The following is a 21,726-nucleotide window of genomic DNA, read 5'->3' as shown; positions in this document are numbered from 1 at the left end:
CGTGTAACTTCGTGGACGTGCACGTCTAGTCCCAAACGTAGTAGCAGCAGTACAATATACCTTCTGGGACATACAATTGTTATTTGAAACTTTATAACTGTACCCTATGACTTGACGCAAAATTTATATATATTTCTATTTTGTTTTTGTTTGTTTTTTATCGTTTTTTTTTTTTTTTTTTTTCTATACACTAGAGGGTGCTCCAATATTGTTGAAGTTTACCGCTTGTGTTGAGCTGGTCCCCTGGTAGATGGTATATCCTTCACTTTATCGGGAACAAAATGCGAGCCTTAAAATGTAAAACGGTTATGTTTTTTGTAGAATATTCAGCATACACGTTGCCAACGAACCCATGATCTCGGGGTGGTACAAAAAGCCACGGAGATCGCGCTTCGTTCCTCGCTTCAGAGTTTGAAGAAAAGATGATGTTTTATTGCCAGGTGGAGTGATAGGAAAGGATCAGCTTTATGAATGATTACTGTGAATTTTAAGCAACAACTGACATCTAGGTTATTAATGAGAAAAAAAAAATTATGTTGTATGAAAGGAGAAAAGGTGTTCCACTGGTAGTATGAGAGAGAGAGAGAGAGAGAGAGAGAGAGAGAGAGAGAGAGAGAGAGAGAGAGAGAGAGAGAGAGAAAGAATTATAATATTAGATGAAAAAACAGACAGCCAAACTGACAGATAGACGAACAATCAAGTACAGAAAATTAGAATATAGTATGATGGTAAAAATAAAAAAAACATAAATCAAAATCAAAAGCCGAGCACAAAAACAGACCCATATTATTAAAAAAAAAAAAGACAAAAATAGATACGGAAGAAAAGAAGAAGTGATTGAGGATTTACTTTAAGATTCACCTATGGGGGGAAGGGAGCATAATCTTACGGGATTTACTCTACGTGAGGAGGCAGTGCATTTTCTTAATCTAAATTGTGGCGCCTCTGAGACAGTCATGGTAAGCTTGGGATTAGGAGCGGCTCTCATGCACCAGCAGCGAGGCGGTGTGAAGGCTTGGGAAGGGTTGCTGTGGCTGTGGTGCTGGAGGCGGCGCGTGAAGGTGGAGAAATTGTGGTAGATGTAGCTAGAGACGGTATGGAAATGGAGGAATTGTGGTATTTTGTAGTCAAGAGTTTGTGTGAAGCTGGAGGAGTTGTGTAATGGTGTTGTAGGGGTGGTGATGAAGGTGCAGAAATTGTAGTACACGTAGCTAGAGATGGTATGAAAATGGAGGAATTGTGGTATTTTGTATTCAAGAGACGGGTGTGAAGTTAGAGGAGTTGTGGTGATGGTGTTGTACAGGTGGTGGTGAAGGTGGAGGTATTTTGGTAGTAAAAGTTGAATGTAAAGGTGGAGAAATTGTAGTAGATGTAGATAGAGGCGGTATGAAAATGGAGGAATTGTGGTATTTTGTAGTCAAGAGTCGGGTGTGTAGGTAGAGGAGTTGTGGTGGTGGTATTGTAGAGGTTATCGTGAATGTGAAGGTACAAGTGTTGTGGTAATTTTAGCTAGAGGTGGATGTGAAGATGAAGGAATTATGGTGTTTGTTCTTGGTTACGTAGGCGCACATAATTAAGTTACTCCTACATCAGGGAGCAATACTGTTTCACTCCAGTTAATTAAATCTTGCAGTGGAGCATTGTTGTGTATAGGTACGTGTTTTGTTTTGGAGACTGTTGTGCGTGTATTTTCCGACTGCATGCCGAGATTATTTCACTGAGTTGTTAATTAGGTCTGCAAAAAAAAAAAAAAAATGTAAGGGAATTTTTGCAGCCAAGCTTACAACATTTGAAGGTAACAGCAGAGACATAAGGTACCAACATAATGTTTCATCTCATGTTTCCTCTTACTACCAGATTCCTCTCACCAGCTTTACTCTTATTATGAATTTCCAGATAAAGATTCGTTCCCTTCCATTTCCTCTTTACATTAAAGAGGAAAACATGGAGAACGTTATAAAGTCTCTCTCTCTCTCTCTCTCTCTCTCTCTCTCTCTCTCTCTCTCTCTCTCTCTCTCTCTCTCTCTCTCTCTCTCTCTCTCTCTCTCTCTCTCGCTCAGGAAAAGATTCAGCCACTGCCACATACCACCAAGGGCCACCAGGTGTTGCCGCTGACAGAGACAAGTTAAGAGTGAAGCACGCAGACCTTTAGGGAGAGGTGTCTGTCTGTATGTCCCTGAGCGGCATGAGATCACTCTCGGGTGAAAAAGATTAACGATGATCGCAGGATGAGAGCAAAAGTAATTAATGGCATGTCAATTTCATGATATGGGTGTGTACTCTTATGTTTATTTGTTATGTACTATGACTACTACTACTACTACTACTATTACTACTACTACTACTACTACTACTACTACTACTACTACTACTACTACTACTACTACTACTACTACTACTACTACTACTACTACTACCAGTTCAGGTGCATTCTGGTTCTTGAAGATAGTACAAAACAGAAACTGATGAATAAGCAAAGTCATAATGCTCCCCACACTGATCCTTGCCTTGCTGCTCAACACAATTGCAATACCGTCCTTTTATATATTATAAAATAAGATAAAGCCAACGACTCTACCCTGCGTTGTCCCCAAGGTTTTTATTCCCTTACATTTCCTCTACCAAGGACACAGAGATCGCCTGCCAATTAACACCTGTACATACGAAGGACTTACTACTTCACCAAGGGATTCTCGCTGCCCGGCTCAGCACACCCTCGCGCCTTAAAAATGCTCGGGAGATATTAAAACTCCTACCGTGTTGTGCCGTGTAGCTATCAATATTTACTCTTCGCTCATAGAAGGAAATTGGGTCACGGGAAGACGGAAGACATTAGCTATAAACTTGATCAAATCCGTGAAAGCAAAGTGCGAAACGAGCCAACCACGCGTTATCTCCCTGACTGACTTAACTAGACACCTTCCACTCAGCAGGAATTGCAGGTAAGGGAAGGTGGTGCAAATGGTTTTCAGTTACAAATGTCTGTATAGAATTTGTTCAAGCGCGCACCAGGTGGCTGTGGTGAAGTGGTCTCGGGGCTGAGTCGTCCGGAGCTAAATGGTCGTACGTAGTCGTCCAACTTTTTTGGATGATTTAAGTCTTCGCGAACGAGAAGCATGACAGCTTTAAACTTGCAAAACATTTCCATGGATTTGAGCAGACTCAAAGTAAAGTGGTGTGTGTGTGTGTGTGTGTGTGTGTGTGTGTGTGTGTGTGTGTGTGTGTGTGTGTTTCACTGTTTGATCTGCTGCAGTCTCTGACGAGACAGCCAGACGTTATCCAACGGAACGTGCTCAGAGCTCATTATTTCCGATCTTCGGATAGGCCTGAGGCCAGGCACACACCACACACCGGGACAACAAGGTCACAACTCCTCGATTTACATCCCGTACCTACTCACTGCTAGGTGAACAGGGGCTACACGTGAAAGGAGACACACCCAAATATCTCCACCCGTGTGTGTGTGTGTGTGTGTGTGTGTGTGTGTGTGTGTGTGTGTGTGTGTGTGTGTGTGTGTGTGTGTGTGTGTGTGTGTGTGTGTGTGTGTGTGTGTGTGTGTGTGTGTGTGTGTGTGTGTGTGTGTGTGTGTGTGTGTGTGTGTGTGTGTGTGTGTGTGTGTGTGTGTGTGTGTGTGTTTGTTTGTGCGTTTGCGTGAGAAACGTCTTTTGCAGTGATCATTTCACTAACAGGACACCAGAATGCAAATCAAATTCCATTATCATAAATGTATTTCTTTTTATGAATATCACTAGAAATCGTGTGTAGTAATTAAAAGGTAGGCGTGGTACTTGAGTCAATAATCCGATTAACAAAACATTCCTATTCTCCCAATCCAGCATTACAAATGTGGACTTCAGGCAAGTCAAACTTGCCTGAAATCACATCGAATATATAAGAAGAGCCAAACAATTGAGCGTGAAAGGCGATTGTGTACTTTAAACCAAAAGCTACAAGTACCATTAGTAGTCTTGTTTTGACTCATCATCATTGTCATCGGCCCGCATCAGATAGACAGATATATGCCCTTAAATCACACAATATACAAGACGGTGCAACCAGTTGGACGTGATAGGCGATTACATACCTTAATAGTAAAGGTGCAAGTCATTAGTAGTCTTGTTTTGATTCAGCATCATTGTCATTGGCCAGCCTTCACCATGACGACCCTTCACTCAAACCCGCAACTCATATTAATGGGTGATGGGCTGCCCGATAAAAAAAAAAGTGAACGGCTCTCGTCAATCGTGGAGCGTGAAGACCACAAGTGGGAACCTGATTATGACGCGCGTGTTCTGGTTTTCGCATCTGAGCTGCCAATAGTTTAGGAAGTAACGCTGTGTATTTATAATTTTGATTTTTGCATGAAAAGGAAGGACAATTATGAATTGTTTATACAGAAAAATTGTATTTGCAATTCTTCGGTTTTGTATGTAAAGTGAAGAATCTGAAGAATGCTTTATGCAGATAATGTTGTTCGTTTGTAATTCTTCACAATTGCATATAAAGGACAGAATGCGTGGATTTAGTTCTTCGTTCAGATGCGAAACTATTTTGATGTATCTACCGACTTTATATGAGTTGTGTTCATCCATTGATACAATTTTTCTCTCATCTAGTGTTAGGGAAACGAGTGAACCACATATTTGACATCCTAACTCTTCATTCCAACCTTATTCCTCTCATTTTTCATTCCTCAATTTTTTACGCAGGAGCTAAAATGAAGAGCAAACTGTGCCCAGTCGTTCTAATAACTTATGAACGCTGCTAAAGTGGTTTATAATTGTACCACTGAAACACATCTCGCCGAGTGTTAATCACAAACATCATCACCACATTAATATTGCTGCTACCTCTATTAAAGTATTAAAGTACGTTTCCGTCTTTCCCATAATCCCTCTGGCCGGTCGCTCCTTGACGGCTATTGTCGTTTTAACATCCCCTTAAACTAATCCGCCACCATCACCACCACCACCGCCGCCGCCACTGCCTCCTCGGCTACCTTCGCTGTTGCCTCCCCTTCAATATTGGATTTTTTTTTTTTTTTCCTTGTAACACATGGCTAGGAATTTCTAATAAAAGTGAGCTACCTGACGAATCCTTAGTCAAACAGTACGGTATGCAACACAAACAACAGGAGCAGCAGATGTAGTAGAAGTAGCAGGCTAGATAATATCGACAACAAGAATTCCAACAAGTGAGAGTTTGGCGACTTCAGGCCTGACAGTATAAAACAGTAACCAAACTCTTAACTTTGATCATCTAAGGGAAAAAATGACGCGATTCGGTGATATTCCGCATAATGAATAAGAGGCAGTTATGTGAAAAGAGGAACAAAATGAGAAGCAGAAGACAGTGAGGGAGATAAGGGGACAAAGACGATTGCCTGGAGGATGAGGAAACGGCAACAGCTGCTAACTCACACACACACACACACACACACACACACACACACACACACAGAAGCAGCAAGGCTTTTAGGGTAAAGGCTCAGCGGCTCTATTTGCTTCTATTGGTGGGCAAAGCACCACGCTCCCTCACAGACCGTCATCGATAAGACGGAGGTGGAGCTGGGGAGGATTATTGTAGAAATGTAGTGTCAAACAAAGCGTTAGACGATAACCCTCGATATGCTGATTTCATGAGAACCAGTGAGCTTAACGTGATTGAAATGTGTGTTTAGGAGACAGTTGAATAATGTAACATGTCACTGTAGTGCAAGAAATGGAGAGATTAAATTTGATTAAATTAAAGGAGAGGAAGAATTTTCAAATAGGGAGGTAGGTGAATCTCAGTGTTCAGAATTTTAGTGTTTAGTCAATAGAAGGCCTTAACAGATTAAATACATTTATGGATAGGATTATTAAGAGGAAATAAGTAGACATGTTGTACACAGGGATTACCACTTAGAGACCTGGTAACTCCTTGCAACTATCTGCGTTTCTTTATGAATCTGGTTCTTAATGTTGTTATTTCATGAGAAAGCAGCAGTGATCTTATTATCCTTAATGGCAAAAAATTTGAGAAATATTAATAGTGTGAGAGACAAAAGTATGAGGAGTGCAAAGAAAAGGTAAAAGAAGCATTACACCTTTTGGAAGAACAACACCCCACATTCAGCAACCAATACCCAATGCGTGGATCACTGATAACCGCGCACTGTGACCGTCGCTTTGTGAAGTCTTTCTCCTCTGGACCATGACCATATGAGAGTGCATGCACACATACAGATAGACACACTTTCACCAAATCATTTCCTTCGATATGCACATACACGTACGTAAACGACACACACACACACACACACCCGGTAGCTCAGTGGTTAGAGCGCTGGCTTCACAAACCAGAGGACCTGGGTTCGATTCCCTGGCCGGGTGAAGATATTTGGGTGTGTCTCCTTTCACGTGTAGCCCCTGTTCACCTAGCAGTGAGTAGGTACAGGATGTAAATCGAGGAGTTGTGACCTTGTTGTCCCGGTGTGTAGTGTGTGCCTGGTCTCAGGCCTATCCGAAGATCGGAAATAATGAGCTCTGAGCTCGTTCCGTAGTGGCTGTCTCGTCAGAGACTGCAGCAGATCAAACAGTGAAACACACACACCGCGTAATGTAGTGGTTAGCACGCTCGGCTCACAACCAAAAAGGCCAGGGTTCGAGTCCCGGGCGCGGCGAGGCAAATGAGCGAGCCTCGTAATGTGTGGCTCCTGTTCACCTAGCAGCAAGTAAGTACGGGATGTAACTCTAGGGGTTGTGGCCTCGCTGTCCCGGTGTGTGGAGTGTGTTGTGGTCTCATTCCTACCCGAAGATCGGTCCATGAGCTCTGAGCTCGCTCCGTAATGGGGAAGGCTGGCTGGGTGACCAGGAGGCGACCGTGGTGAATATTATTACACACACACACACACGCACATCCCCCATGCCTATTTCTTTTTTTTCCTGGGAGCAACCTGTCCTCCCGCAGAATAACTGTTAATCTTGGGAATCCTGGTCCCTGTTGTTTAATTGCGGTGACCCAACTTTTGATGGGGGGTCGCTGCTGTGTGCTGTGTTATTTATTCCTTGAGCACTGTTGCTCACTGCTATGGGAGAAGAGTTAGGAAGGAAGATGTGTGTGTGTGTGTGTGTGTGTGTGTGTGTGTGTGTGTGTGTGTGTGTGTGTGCGCGCGCGCGCGTGTGGTATTATTTATTTATTTATTTATTGGCATTTTTACATAAGCAAGGACTTTGCAGGAACAAGAAAGGAGACCAGAAGATAATTGTGTCCGATTATGAAGGATTTAGAACGGTTTAAGAAAGGGGTTGCGGTTCTGGCGGCGTGTTTTGAATTCCCAGGCTCATAAACCTATGCTGTCGAAGAGTTTACCTCTACGCCCTCCCACCTTGAAAAGTAAAAAATATTTGTATGTTGCACTACTACGAAGCCTTTATTTACGTTGTTTAGCCATGGACGAAATCCAAACAACATTCTTTATTCTGTTTTACACCGTTTATCTTTTATTGTCTACGATAAGTGCTGTCAACAATCTGTTCTTTCTCAGATTTTGTAAAATTGATGGGGCAGTAGAATGTCTTAGAATATTACTTGACTTCTAAACACGGCTGTACCTTTCACCTCCAGAGTATAAGAATAGCTGTGTGTCTACATGTTCCAGTCCCTGTTCCTACATTCATACTCGTGCACACTTGGCAGCTCTCTCCATAAGTCTGTCAAATATTTGAAACTTTCCTAATGACTGTTCAGTAATAAGCTGATTACTTACGGCTTTTCCAACCATCTGCCAATATATTCGAAAACTAGTATATTTCTATCTAAATTATAAATTGAACAATCATATTTAGATTTTTTAACTATTGCCTAAAGCGCATTTGTGTGTGTGTGTGTGTGTGTGTGTGTGTGTGTGTGTGTGTGTGTGTGTGTGTGTGTGTGTGTGTGTGTGTGTGTGTGTGTGTGTGTGTGTGTGTGTGTGTGTGTGTGTGTGTGTGTGTGTGTGTGTGTGTGTGTGTGTGTGTGTGTGTGCATATAGCTTCAATTACTCAACGCCTAAGCACTAGCAGTGATAAACATATGTATTTTTATTTAGCTCTGAGGGAGAGAGCTGATATATATCCAATCAGCTAAATACTCACAATATATGTTGGTACACTAACTTACTAGTCTGTCTCTGTTATGAGCAAAACCTATATCCTTCACAAAGTTCGCAGTCCCAGCCAACATGTATGTACTTGCCTGCCCTTCATTGCCATTGTTCTCCCACCGTCTGCTTGGGACGTGTAGAAAGACATGCTTCCGCACCTCCAGAGATATTAACGGGGAAAAAGACACGTGAGGTGGCCCTTGAAACCACTTATCTCACCCCTCTACCACCCATTCATTTGCCACCTCCGCTGTGTATTCCATTGTTCGTTCCCAGCTCACAATGCAACCTACCTTTCCCCTCATGCCTTTTTTTTTCTTCGTTCCTTCTCCTCTTTTAGTTAATGCAAGCAGCAGCGGCCTCCGTGACCCCCTTTGTCTGCTTCACCTTCACCACAGATGGACTCTTCCATGCCAGTGTCGCTAATGAGCTGTTCCTTTGTGTCACGGCTTCCTTTTTCCATGCCGTTTGTTTGAAACTGAGGAGCTAAACAAGTGGACTTTTAGATTTCCACTTTAAAACTGTTTGTCTTTGTACTGTCATCTTATTTACGCAACAAATCTTTTCTGAATATCGTCGTATTAGTTTATCCACATCGCAAAGGCTTCCGCTGTCATCACAAGGTGTAATACTTAACTGAAAGAGTGCTTCTGTCTATCACTAAGGTGCGTGAGGTGTGAAATAACAGGTTGCATGTATTTATTTTATCTTTCTTTCTTTCTTTCTTTCTCGTGCACCTTTTCCACCAGTTCCGCTTTAGGCAGACTAGAGGCCAGGCAGGCAGAGGCGACTATTTGCAAGACTGGCAAAATACTGAGAGATGTTTTATTCCACCGAGGAAAGTAAAAAGAGAACAAGCATTCGCCATTGCTTGTTGGCCTAGCATAAGTTTCAAAAGAGCGAACACATTTTCTTCAATAAAACTGCAAACGTGTACTTCACAATCAGCCGATTGTACACTTCATGATACTGTGTTTAGCACAGAACACACTGCAAGTAAAGGCTTACATAGCGTAATATATAACAAGTCAGGGCTTAAAAGGGAACTGGAATTATTGTTAGAGAGAAGAAATGTACCTTATTAAAATAGAATGTGCACTCAACTAAAGAAGAAAATTGTTTTAGTTTGAGTACTGCAGTGACTCAACTAAAGAAGAAAATTGTTTTAGTTTGAGTATTGCAGTAGTCCATTAACCCCTTCAGTACTGGGACACATTTTTACCTTAAGATTTGTATACGGTTAGACCATTTTATTTGCTCTAGGAAGGGTCTATGGAGGTCAGAAGAATGGTTCCAGAATTTAAAGGGATGACATATGAGGAGAGACTAAAAGCTATGGATCTACCAACCCTGGAACAGAGAAGAGAGAGAGGGGATCTGATACAAGTTTATAAATTGATTAACGGAATGGATCAAGTGGATAATGAGAAACTAATCCTGAGAGAAGAATATGACACTAGAAGCACAAGATCGCATAGTAAGAAACTGAGGAAGGGAAGATGTCTGAGAGATGTTAGAAAATATAGTTTCCCGCAAAGATGTGGTGAAACTTGGAACAGTTTGAGTGAGGAAGTGGTGTCAGCAACGAGTGTGCATAGTTTTAAAGAAAAATTGGATAAGTGTAGATATGGAGACGGGGCCACACGAGCATAAAGCCCAGGCCCTGTAAAACTACAATTAGGTAAATACACACACACACACACACACACACACACACACACACACACACACACACACACACACACACACACACACACACACACACACACACACACACACACACACACAACAAAAAGATAAAGATAATGACTTAACTTTCATAATACCAGTTCTTTTGCGAGTATTTTCATTACTGTACGAGAATCACGTGCTTTTCAATAAGTTAATTGATTCATAACACTGAATTAATTGATCTTTTGCTAAGTGATGGCGAGGTGTTGCCGCTTCTCACTTGTCGAGGAACTCAAGTGCAAAGATAAATGCTGACTCTACCCTTACTAAATTGATGTTGAACAAAAGGATTCGAATTTTTCCATGTCGAAGCGAGGATTGTGAAATGTATAGTTTCCTATGACTTTTATCTCTTATCTATGAAATTATGGATTCACCCACATATGTATGATACATAGAGTATTTGTTGAGAACGATGTTGGTCGGTATTCTTAAACACTATTGATGTCTACATAGATGATCGTACAGATTTTCATGGGTGATTTTTTTTTTTAATACAGAGTTCTTGTTAAGTATTTGTTATAAGCATGCAATTACAATTGAAATCTCAGTAACGCTACGGCTAGTCAGAAATACGTGGTAGTGTTACACCACAGACAAAAACATTTGGTAAAGAATATAAAGTTTTGTCTTTTACTTTTATCAAATCAATCACATTCATATCTTTGCAACTGATAGTTTCCTGGACAAGATGATGATAGGTCAGGTACATGACTGTTAAGTATGAATGGGAAAAAAGAATCAATGATATAAAGGAGTAGACAGTTTTGTTTTGAAATTCCTCTTTTGAAAGACTCAAGGCAGAGCGAGGCGGAAATACAGAAACGGGAAGAATATTTAATTTTAATAGTTGGAAGATGAAAAGTGAAGAAGCTAATAATTTTTTTTATAATTCAGGTGAACAGAATAGAGATAAGATTAAGTGGAAAGTCTTGTGCAGTGAGGCCACGGCGGGGATGAAGGTATGCAGTTAGCAAGTTGAGAAGAGGACCAATCTACTCACAGTTTGAAAGGCATGAGTCCAGGCAGCCTGTTCTCGTTGACTGACCACCAGGCTTGGAATGAGAACTGTGCTTTTGTGGAACCTTCATCTTTACTACCCTACACCTCTCACTACACTAGACAGAGTAGCTTAGCATAAAGTTTTAGGAATCAATGGTTTTGCTGCTGTCCTATTTTCTTCCAACGTGTCTCTTGGTGTGTGTGTGTGTGTGTGTGTGTGTGTGTGTGTTTCACTGTTTGATCTGCTGCAGTCTCTGACGAGACAGCCAGACGTTACCCTACGGAACGAGCTCAGAGCTCATTATTTCCGATCTTCGGATAGGCCTGAGACCAGGCACACACCACACACCGAGACAACAAGGTCACAATTCCTCGATTTACATCCCGTACCTACTCATTGCTAGGTGAACAGGGGCTACACGTGAAAGGAGACACACCCAAATATCTCCACCCGGCCGGGGAATCGAACCCCGGTCCTCTGGCTTGTGAAGCCAGCGCTCTAACCACTGAGCTACCGTGTGTGTGTGTGTGTGTGTGTGTGTGTGTGTGTGTGTGTGTGTGTGTGCGCGCGCGTTTATTTATCTATTTTCTTACCTGTTTATATATATATATATATATATATATATATATATATATATATATATATATATATATATATAATTTTTTTCTAGAAGACTTGAGAATAGGAGAACGTATGAGTAAGCAGTCAGTTCTTTATAGAACTGAAACCAAATTGCTGTCCATGAGGGTGAACCAAACTGCTTCACCAACACATACACACACACACACACACACACACACACACACACACACACACACACACACACACACACACACACACACACACACACACACACACACACACACACACACACACACACACACACACACACACACACACACACTCTCTCTCTCTCTCTCTCTCTCTCTCTCTCTCTCTCTCTCTCTCTCTCTCTCTCTCTCTCTCTCTGCACTGGTGAGTTCTCCGGGATAATAACTTTCCGTCCACCCTCGACTCTCTTCCCAAACACTCCCTTCAGCGAGCGTAGTCCTGCCGTGGGTCCTCCGCCGGCAGTCCGTGAAAGCTGGGCGGCGCAATGAACCAGACCATTAGGTGGAGATTTGGCCGCGGTGAATGAGGCATTTGGCCATTAAGGGGAGTAGCGGCTAGGCGGCGGCAGGACCGTCCCGTTGCATGTAGTTTATTGGTAGAGCTTCAACTTTGTGTGTGTGTGTGTGTGTGTGTGTGTGTGTGTGTGATGGTCGTTGGGAGGATGGGCGAAGTCGCTATCTGTGTGCCTGTTGTGTTTGTTTGGGCCCTATATTTAGTCTCTCTCTCTCTCTCTCTCTCTCTCTCTCTCTCTCTCTCTCTCTCTCTCTCAGTAAATATTAATGTAATGTAGGTGGTTTATTTTTGCTTGTGGCACCACAAACATGACATATTTTGTATTCTTTTGTCAGTTGCACGTAATACTAATTTGTTGTTTTCCTGATGTTCCATGTGGTACTTTAGTTTAGAAAATGGAATGTTCTGCACTCAGAATGATACGTGTTTTGATTCCTAGAATGACTTTTTTTTTTTTTTTGTATGTACTGCCACTCAGGTGTTGCCAGGTGTAGGTGGTGTTTCGCTGCTTCTCTTGTTTTCTTTTATGTTTTCATGCTTATTTTGAAGTATTACAACCATGGATTTTGGTTTAGCATGTATTTACTGTTCATACTTTTATTCAAGAAAGGTGAGTGACCGACTAAACTGTTTCGTCTACCAAGTCCAATCATGTTCTTCACGTCTTATCTTTGCCACAGTCGTGCTTCACTTGTGTAGAGTTTAAAGGCAGTCCTCAGTCTTTTTGTTTAACTAGGATTTATGACGCAAACGTATAATATGTTTTTCTTTAACTCCGTCCCTGAGTCTAGAGTCTCAACCAAACAGCAAGAGTTTAACATTAAGAAAAAATAATGTATGCCGTTTTTGTTTTTTTTTTTTTTTTTGTCAGGGGAAGTGTTAGATTAGAGTTTCATTAATATGATCAAACGTTCTCTTGTCGATATTAAATCCACATTGAGTTTTAATCACAGCTTGTCTCGCTTGATACAGTGACATTAAAGGACTATACATCTGCGTCCCTCCTTGCCATCCTTCCCCCACCCTATCCCTCCCCCATCAATACCAAACACAGAAAAGTTGTACTCACCAATAGGGCCGTTTTCCTGCACCTCGCCAAACATGGTGGTATTGGGGAACACAGGCGGGTTGTCGTTGATGTCTTTCACTAACAGAGTCACCACAGTCTCCACCAAGTGCACTCGGCCGCCACGGGCCCGCCCTCGTGTCACCCAATCAGCCCGTGACGCGTGGTAATCTTGCCTGTCCCCGCCAAATACACTCACGTCACCGCAGCCTCCGCCGTTGCCTCCTGCAGTGTGCTTCTCTTCTCCAAAGTAAGGGGAGTCGAAGGAAGTGTTGTAGAGCATGGTGTCCTTCGTCTTTCTAGGCTCTTTAGTCTCTCTTCGCTTCTTGAGACTTCGTTTAACGCCAGATGTTTTCGAGACGTGTTGTTCTGTTGTTTGTTCTCCAGCATGAAACACACCAATTTTAGTAGGTATGTCTTCCCGTATTGAGCTCAAATTTTCCCATTCAGTCTCAGAAGCTCTGTCTCTGGCCGTCTCCGCATCTGAGCTTGGCTTTTTCTTAATTTCCTGTTGATGCCATTCACCTTCTTCAGCGGAAGCTGTCTTTTCTTCTGTTGAAAATTTAATATTCAAGGTATTTTTTCGCCCAGAATTTATGATTGTTTGAAGTTTCGTGGCAGACTTTTGAAAGTCTGTGACGCTTGATTCGATTGCAGTCTGAAATCCATTCCTCTAAAACTAGAAGAGATATTGAGAGTTTGCTCCAGTTTAGCATGTATTGTTGTATTGCCGTGGCAAATCTTTAACGGAGATGCCACACGCTGCTGGGCAGGGAGGTGTGGCTGGCCAGACACGCGCGCCATTCCTGACCCACTGTACTTGCTCACCCAAGATTCACGACTGTGCGTGATTTCTTTGAAGCTCAGGGAACTTTCTGTTGTATTTCTTATCTCTGCGATTCTGTTACTTTTTAGTAGCTGCTCAGTTGTCCTTGGAATGTTTGAATGTTTTGGATATACTAGCTCCATTTCCCTTTTGGATAATCGCCTTGTCTCCGTTGCTTCCTGGATGTTGTAAACCGAAGACTCCTGAAAATTATGCGGTCTTCCTGGTAGACTGCCCTCAGCTCTACGTGAATGGCCTGGCTCACGCCACTCTCTTTCTGCATGAGAGGGATTCGTCGTCTCAGGATGGGGATTTTGTGGAGTTTTCTCCCCAATTTGCATCCACGGCTTGGCTTGGCTGCTCGTTATTTGCTGAAGTTCTTGGATCCTTTCTTTTATGTCCATTCTGGTGCGATTTAGATACCTAGTCAGAAACTGACTTTCTGTCCACTGAGCCTCCAATTCTCCTGCATCACTATCCCTCACTGTCTTTCTAATCAGTAATTGATGTTCATCTAGCATCAGTGCATAACTCTTAAGAGCTTCTGATCCCATTTCTTTCAGCACCTCTCCGTTCGTTTTTCTCTTTCCATCTTTTTCCTCCAGCACCCTTCTCTCGTCCCCTTCGTTAGTGTCCAAGATCTCCTGCGTCTGGCTCCTCCAGACTTGTCTCGAGTGACGGCTGTGGCTGCTGTGAGGGTCTGCTTGGACATCGCCACCAAGGAGTGATTGGAATGCCTGCCCGTCACTTACTTGTACACGCACCTTCCACACGTGCCTTCCTCGAGGGGGATCTCGATCTAGTGCCTGCAACACCAATGAAAAGAGATAATGTGGTTTTTAAATGCTTTGTTTAGCAATATAATTATCTGTTTAGCTGTGTATCTATTTATTCATTTATTCATCTATTTGTGTACCTATCTGTCTGTCTATCAATAAATATATCTTTATCTATCTGCTTATCTATTTATCTCATCTCTTTATTTATCTGTCTATCTATCTATCTATCTATCTGTCTCTGTATGTATTTATCTGTTTGGGTATCCGCCTATGTAATTAACTATCCATCTACCAATCTTTCTGCCTATTATTTATGTATTTGCTTAACTAACTTTTTTTCCTATGTGTCTGTTTATCTATTTATCTTTATAGCTATCTTCCTATCTATCTATTTATTTATCTACCGGTCTATCTTTCTATATGTTTATTTATCTCTGTCTATCTATCTATGTTTATCCATCTATCTATCTATCTATCTATCTATCTACCTATCTATACATCTATATATCTATCGATCTGTCTGTGTATACTTATCTCCCACTTACCCGCTGCTGGATGAGCTCTCCAGTGTGGGCGTTAATACTGAAGTAAGCATCAGAAGGAGAGAATCCATCCACGCCATCCCCACTCAGAGTGTAGAGGAGCCCCTGCGTGTCCTGCCGGTCCTTGTCAGCCGCCTTCACCTGCACACACACACACACACACACACACACACACAAAGGGAAAAAGGAAGGCAGTGAGAATCAACCTCTTTAAATTACGCTTACTTACAAATACTACAATGTATTAGGTTGCTTCTGCATTTTCCTCCAAGATTCTCTTCTTCCCATATATATATATATATATATATATATATATATATATATATATATATATATATATATATATATATATATATATATATATATATATATATATATATATATATATTACCTCTCTTCTTGTCTGTTTGCCTGTTCCTCTCTGCCTCACTCCATTTATTTTCGTCCTTTTATTCATCTACACTTGGAAAGGAGGCGGATGAGAGACGAGAGGGAACAAGTATTTTCTTTGAAAGTTGACAGAGGGACAAAAACAAACAAGCGCTCATTAATGCCAGTCAGAGATGAGAAAAAAATGGAGTGCCGAGGTGAGGACGGGGGCTACCAATGGAGCTATTAATATGAGAGAAAGGGAACGTCGACAGAATCTACGTAGATGGAAGCGGTAGGGGGAGGGAATGAAAATTCAAAACGAAGGGTAATATGTTGAAGGTAAAATTTTCTTATAGTGATTGTTAAGCGCAAGAAAGATTGATCCATGATGATTAGACAAAGTGATTGATAACGTGTGCTAATATTGCTTCTCCTTCTCTTTCCCTATCTCCTCCTCAAGAAGAAGGGAGAAAAAGCCATGTGACACAGAGGACATTTCATATCTTACACTCCCCGACACATCCTGATAATGAACAAAGGGTAGATCAACATATTCATGAATAATAATTCTGCTACTGACGTGACGCGGAATCCCTCTCCGTGAAAAATAGTTAAAAGGAACATTAGTTACGGTGCGGAGAGCTTTGACCATGTGAGTGTTTATCCTTTGTTCATAGTAATACCTCTTTGCAGTCTAGTTCATTCTCTCACTCATTCGCTCGTTCACTCACTCACTAGCCCATCACTTTTATCCATTCTTTCATCTTCATTCACGTATTAGATGAGTGTTTCAAGTCTTTCAAGTGGTTCAAGTGGTACAGTAGAGCCATGCGTGCTTTGGGGTTCCAGGGGTCTCCTAGCGCACGGGTTCGAATCCTGTCCACGGTTTGAGTGTATGTTAGGCTTCCTCACTCGGGGCAACGGTTTTCCTAGCGGGTTGCCTTTCAGACAGAAGGTACCCCAATAAGTAATCCTTTTAGCCCATAAATTCCAGTGTAAAGCCCACATGGTATAAAAAAATGTTTCAAGTGTTCTTGTTAATCAGTCCTTATTCATTTAATCATTCACTAATATTCAGTCACTATCATCTACTCAGTTTCAGTTAATTGTATTCATTATCATTTCATTCACCTTCGTTCATGTCTCCTTACCTATTCAGTCATTCACTCATATTCAGTCACTATCATTTACTTTTATTCGGTCATTTTCACTCACTATCATCCACTCATTCACACAATGGAATGCAAAACACTAGCCATTATTTGTACGTATATAGTGTAAATATCTTTGATAATGGAACATGTAAACCCTTTCACTGTGATACGAGATACTTAACAGCTCCAGAAGTAATACAAGAAATTTTTCAAAACGTATGTAAGAAAGTAGAGCATTAAAGATAATAGATTTTGCAATTTGTTTCGTGTTTAAGAAAAAAGAGGAGACTGTAGAACTAGTAAAGATACCTCGGAGTGATTAGTAATAAAAGAAATATGTACCAAATAGTAGTCAAAGAATTAAATGTCACTCACTCACTCACTCAATCAATCAATCAATTACTCACTCACTCACTCACTCACTCACTCACACACTTGCCTTGACTCGCTAACATGCTCACACACATTCGCTCTACCAGTCATGTTTACTCTATTTAATCTTTACTATTTTCACTTCACTTTCAGTTTCTCTCACTCTTTCACTTTCACTTTCCCTTTCTTACTCAGTTTGCTATTGTACACTAACTTTCCCTCACACACTCACTCTCTCCCTTTCTTCATATTTCTTATGTCATCCATCATGTTTTTTTTTCTCTATCTTTTTAACCTAAGAATTTATGATAGCTTTCTACTCGTATTTACGTCTCTCTCTCTCTCTCTCTCTCTCTCTCTCTCTCTCTCTCTCTCTCTCTCTCTCTCTCTCTCTCTCTCGTCCTCTCCCCTCCGTTTTGTCAGTTGCTCCATTTACGCGGCTATTCACTTTCCTTTTGTGTGTATTCATCTGTGTGTGTGTGTGTGTGTGTGTGTGTGTGTGTGTGTGTGTGTGTGTGTTTGTGTTTGTCACTTCTTGCACGTATGTATATTTCTCTCTCTCTCTCTCTCTCTCTCTCTCTCTCTCTCTCTCTCTCTCTCTCTCTCTCTCTCTCTCTCTCTCTCTCTCTCTCTCTGTCTGTCTGTCTATCTGTCTTGCGTGCGCGCCATATGTTGTATTTGTCAATCATCTTATATTGTTTCTAGTCGTTGCTCCTAGCCCAGCATTCACCCTTTCCATCTCTTCACTTTTCACTGCTTTCTCCCCTCTTTTCTCCCTTCTTCCTCCCCTCTTTCTCCCCTCTCCCTCAAAGACTTTTGACCCTTCCCTCCCTCTCCACTCCTCTTGTCTTTGTGTCTTTTTCCTTTATATGCCTCTTCCTTCCATCAAAATCTTTCTTGTCTCTCTTTTCCTTTCATTTGCATACTTTCAATGCCGTCTTCATATATTAATAACTCATTCTCCTTACATTGTCATTACGTAATGATTGCCACTAATATTATATCGCCACATAAGAATCATAAGATGGTGATTGCCTCAACTAACTTTCTTTCCCTGATTAAAAGCCCCACTACCGTGCACCCTTCCTTCCTTCCTTACTTCCTGCCTTCTTGCACCTTTTCCGCCACCGCTCAACTTGGCACTCCTCCACATGTTGTATATATGTTGCAATGCTTCACACGTTTAATTTCATCTCGAACTCATCCATCCACGCGTCCAGCATCCGCCGCCTCTGTCTCTTGTTCCCTGCCTCCAATTCTCTTATCTTTTTTTCTTTGCATATCGTGTCAGTATCTTTACACGTCTTCCCAGACACAAACTTTTCTGTTCAATCTCCGTGTCTATTTTCAATGTGATATTTTGAGGATAAACTAGAAAGCAAAGTCACACTGAGAAGATTACATTTCATGCCTATCTGGAATAAAAAAGGTAAAGGAGACAGGCTTATCTAAACAGTGTGGACCACGATGTAAGAAAGCACACTATAGAATCTCATTATCTGGACAACCCTATCAGATAAAATTCCAGAGTCTAGAACTCCCTTTGAGACAGAATCCGAGTCTAGATTATATTCTCTATCTCTTTTCTTACTTTCTGTACACTAACTGTCTCACGCCCACTTCTGCTCAACTTACTGCTAACATTCATTTTTATCTTGACACTTACATACATAACAGGGGTTGAGGCGAAGTTGTGTAACGCTGCCCCCTCGTCAGTGCCTCAGCCATATTATCCTCAGGTTTCTACTGCTGTCCCGAGTTCCCGTCCCTCTCAGCCTTTCCCCCATCCTCCTCACTTCTCCTCCGCTCCACATCTTATAGAATCTTCCCTCACTTTCGTCACCTCCTCATCCGACCCCTACCGCGTCTCGTCTTCTCTTGTGCACCAGGCTTATACTTGCCATTTCTGTGAAAGTACTACGCGCCCTAAGGCTCCACGTCAGATATTGTCTTACGAGCATACTCAACCTCGACCTCTTTCTTATGAATCCTTCACTTTTACATCCCTACCTACTCGCAGTGTGTTATTATGACTGCACGAAGACTCACTCGGCAGATAATTGTATGGTTTTGAATGGTTAAAGGGCACGCTTGTAGGATTTTCTCTGTTGTGGATTAATGGCAATCTCACTCTCACAACCACAATCACTCCAGTACTTTCATCTTTCTATGGTTTAAAAAATTACCTTATTTGCCTTCAGTTTCTTATTAACGAAGTTTTCTGAGGTCTATTGAGAGATGGTGTCTTTGATTATTTGGACGATGTCTTTCAAGATAAGAATACACACTATAAAATTTAATGATGATTTTCTCGTTTATCTCACACAGAACTAAAAGTCATTCTTTCTAAGTGTTATTTTTTCAAATAACACCACAGTAGTAGTAGTAGTAGCAGTACTAGTATTAGTAGTAGTAGTAGTAGTAGTAGTAGTAGTAGTAGTAGTAGTAGTAGTATAGTAGTAGTAGTAGTAATAGTAGTAGTAGTAGTAGTAGTAGTAGTAGTAGTAGTAGTAGTAGTAGTAGTAGTAGTAGTAGTAGTAGTAGTAGTAGTAGTAGTAGTAGTAGTAGTAGTAGTAGTAGTAGTAGTAGTAGTAGATACCGCTGGTTTGCGCAATGAAAAGGATATAATTGTTTCTGTTATGAGCTTTCCTCCTCCAACATCTGTCACTGAGCTGAAGTCAATTCCCAATTTTTCTGGATATTAAAGATCTTTTGTTCCTCATTATGCTCGTGTCTCAGTTCTGCCTCGTCTTCTTAATAAGAAAGACGCTCCATTTGTCTGGGGTGATGAGCAAAAAGCAGCCTTCACTATGTTCTAAAGTTTCTTAAACTCTCTCTCGTGCCAGCGCCTGTTCTCGGTTTTCCGAGCACCACTGATGTTTTTGGTTCCGTTCTTGGAGCCTTCTTATTCACAAAGACAACAAAGGTAAAAGTCGTCACATTGCATTTGGGTGTCGTATCTATATAACGATGAGTCACGCTTCTCGATCATTGATTTAGAAACACTTGCAATCGTCTAGTCGTTGCGATATTTTCATGATCTCATTTAGATTTATCCTATCACAATAAAGCAGTAAAAGATTTATTCAATGATAAAAATCTCACAAGATGTCACGTGAAATGGTATGTGATTCTCAAGAATTGTAAACCAAAATTTGAATACCTTCCTGACTCAAAATGTTAATCATCAATGCCTGGTGATAATTTCTTTCTTCAGGATGGTCTGCTTGTGAGAAAAGCTTTCCCCTCTTACGTGACGTCAGCCCACAACTAATTATACCTAACTCCTTAGTCCCTCATGGTGCACATTCTGTCCATTTTGCACACCTTGGTGTGGATCGCATCATTGTGTTCCCATTATCACCGTACTGATGGCCCTACCTTACGCATCTCCTGCACATAGCATAAGTCGCTCCTCTAGTGATACCTATGCTTGAATACCCTGTATCTGAACCTCCTTGGAATACAGTGAATGTTGCATTAGGTTAGCTTCAACAAACCCCCTCAGGTAACAGACATCTCTATGTGTGTGTAAATAATTTATCGCAGTTGTTTGTGCTTGTTTCTTTGCTGGAAAAAAAAAGAAGCTTCCTCTTTAGTTTGCCCATTGTGACACATATAGATAATTTTCTTTCTCTGTCAAAGGCTTTTTTTCTGATAATGACTGTGAATTTAGAAACGAGTTGCTTGTTGAATTTTGTGCGGTGTTCACAATCCAGCAGATTTATAATGTGGTACTCCATCCAGCGTCTAACGGCCTTCTTGAGAAGATAAAATTCTAGAGATGTTCCGACATGTAACAGAAGGCTTCCTTCATAAGTGGAATTCATGACTTTCTCATATTCCGAGGTCCGTTAATGCCCCTTATATCTTTAGCTTCAATAACTCGCCACTCTCTAACCGAGTTAGATAATTTAGAGGTCCTTGAATCGGCTAGAGGGGATTCCGCACTAGACTCGGAAGGAAGTAGATTCTGTATTCTCTACATTAAATAAACGGCAAAGCCACAACATACGATTCCTTCGCCCTCATCATCAACTATAGAGCAGAAGGAAAAAACCGTCACAAGACACACACAATGCAGAAATGTCCTTAGAGTCTAAGGCTCAAGCCGTTCATATAAAGTAGAATAACAGAGTTTAGGAGTCCCCAGAGTCTAAACGTCTCTATAAGATAGAATCACAAAGTTTAAAATTCCATGTAAATGTTAAGAAAGCGGCGTCCCGTAGCACACTCACCGTGGTGATGGAGGACGGTAGGTCGCGGTCGTCCTCCTCGATCACGGTGAAGAAAGGCTCCGGGTGCAGGAAGTAAGGCGCGTTGTCGTTCACATCAGCCACCCTCACTTGCACGATGGTATGCACTGCTGTGCCTCCAGCCTCGGCCGCCACCACCAGTTCGTGCTACAGATACAAGAAGAGAGGATGAGAGGACGGAGAGGGAGGCGTGTGGCTAACGGGGATGGGGAATGGGGGATTGGCAAGGGTGTCATTGACAGTGGCAGTGTGGCTGAATGGTAGTGTGAATGGTGGTGAAATGAGGGCTTTGCGGGGCAGTGGTGTGAATGATGGTAATTTGCCGGTGTTGAGGGAAGCAGTGTCAGTTGTGTATTTATTTGATAACGAACAATC

At 41.6% G+C, this 21,726-nt stretch overlaps 1 pseudogene; it reads right to left on the bottom strand.

Annotated features, from left to right (window-relative positions):
• LOC123498180 overlaps positions 1–21,726 on the bottom strand; it is a 218,945-nt pseudogene that overhangs the window by 113,327 nt on the left and 83,892 nt on the right.

This window comes from Portunus trituberculatus, chromosome 47 (genome assembly GCF_017591435.1).
Source record: "Portunus trituberculatus isolate SZX2019 chromosome 47, ASM1759143v1, whole genome shotgun sequence".
Classification (NCBI taxonomy): domain Eukaryota; kingdom Metazoa; phylum Arthropoda; class Malacostraca; order Decapoda; family Portunidae; genus Portunus; species Portunus trituberculatus.
The sequence above is the reverse complement of the archived record's forward strand: the minus strand, read 5'-3'. Positions and strand labels throughout refer to the sequence as shown.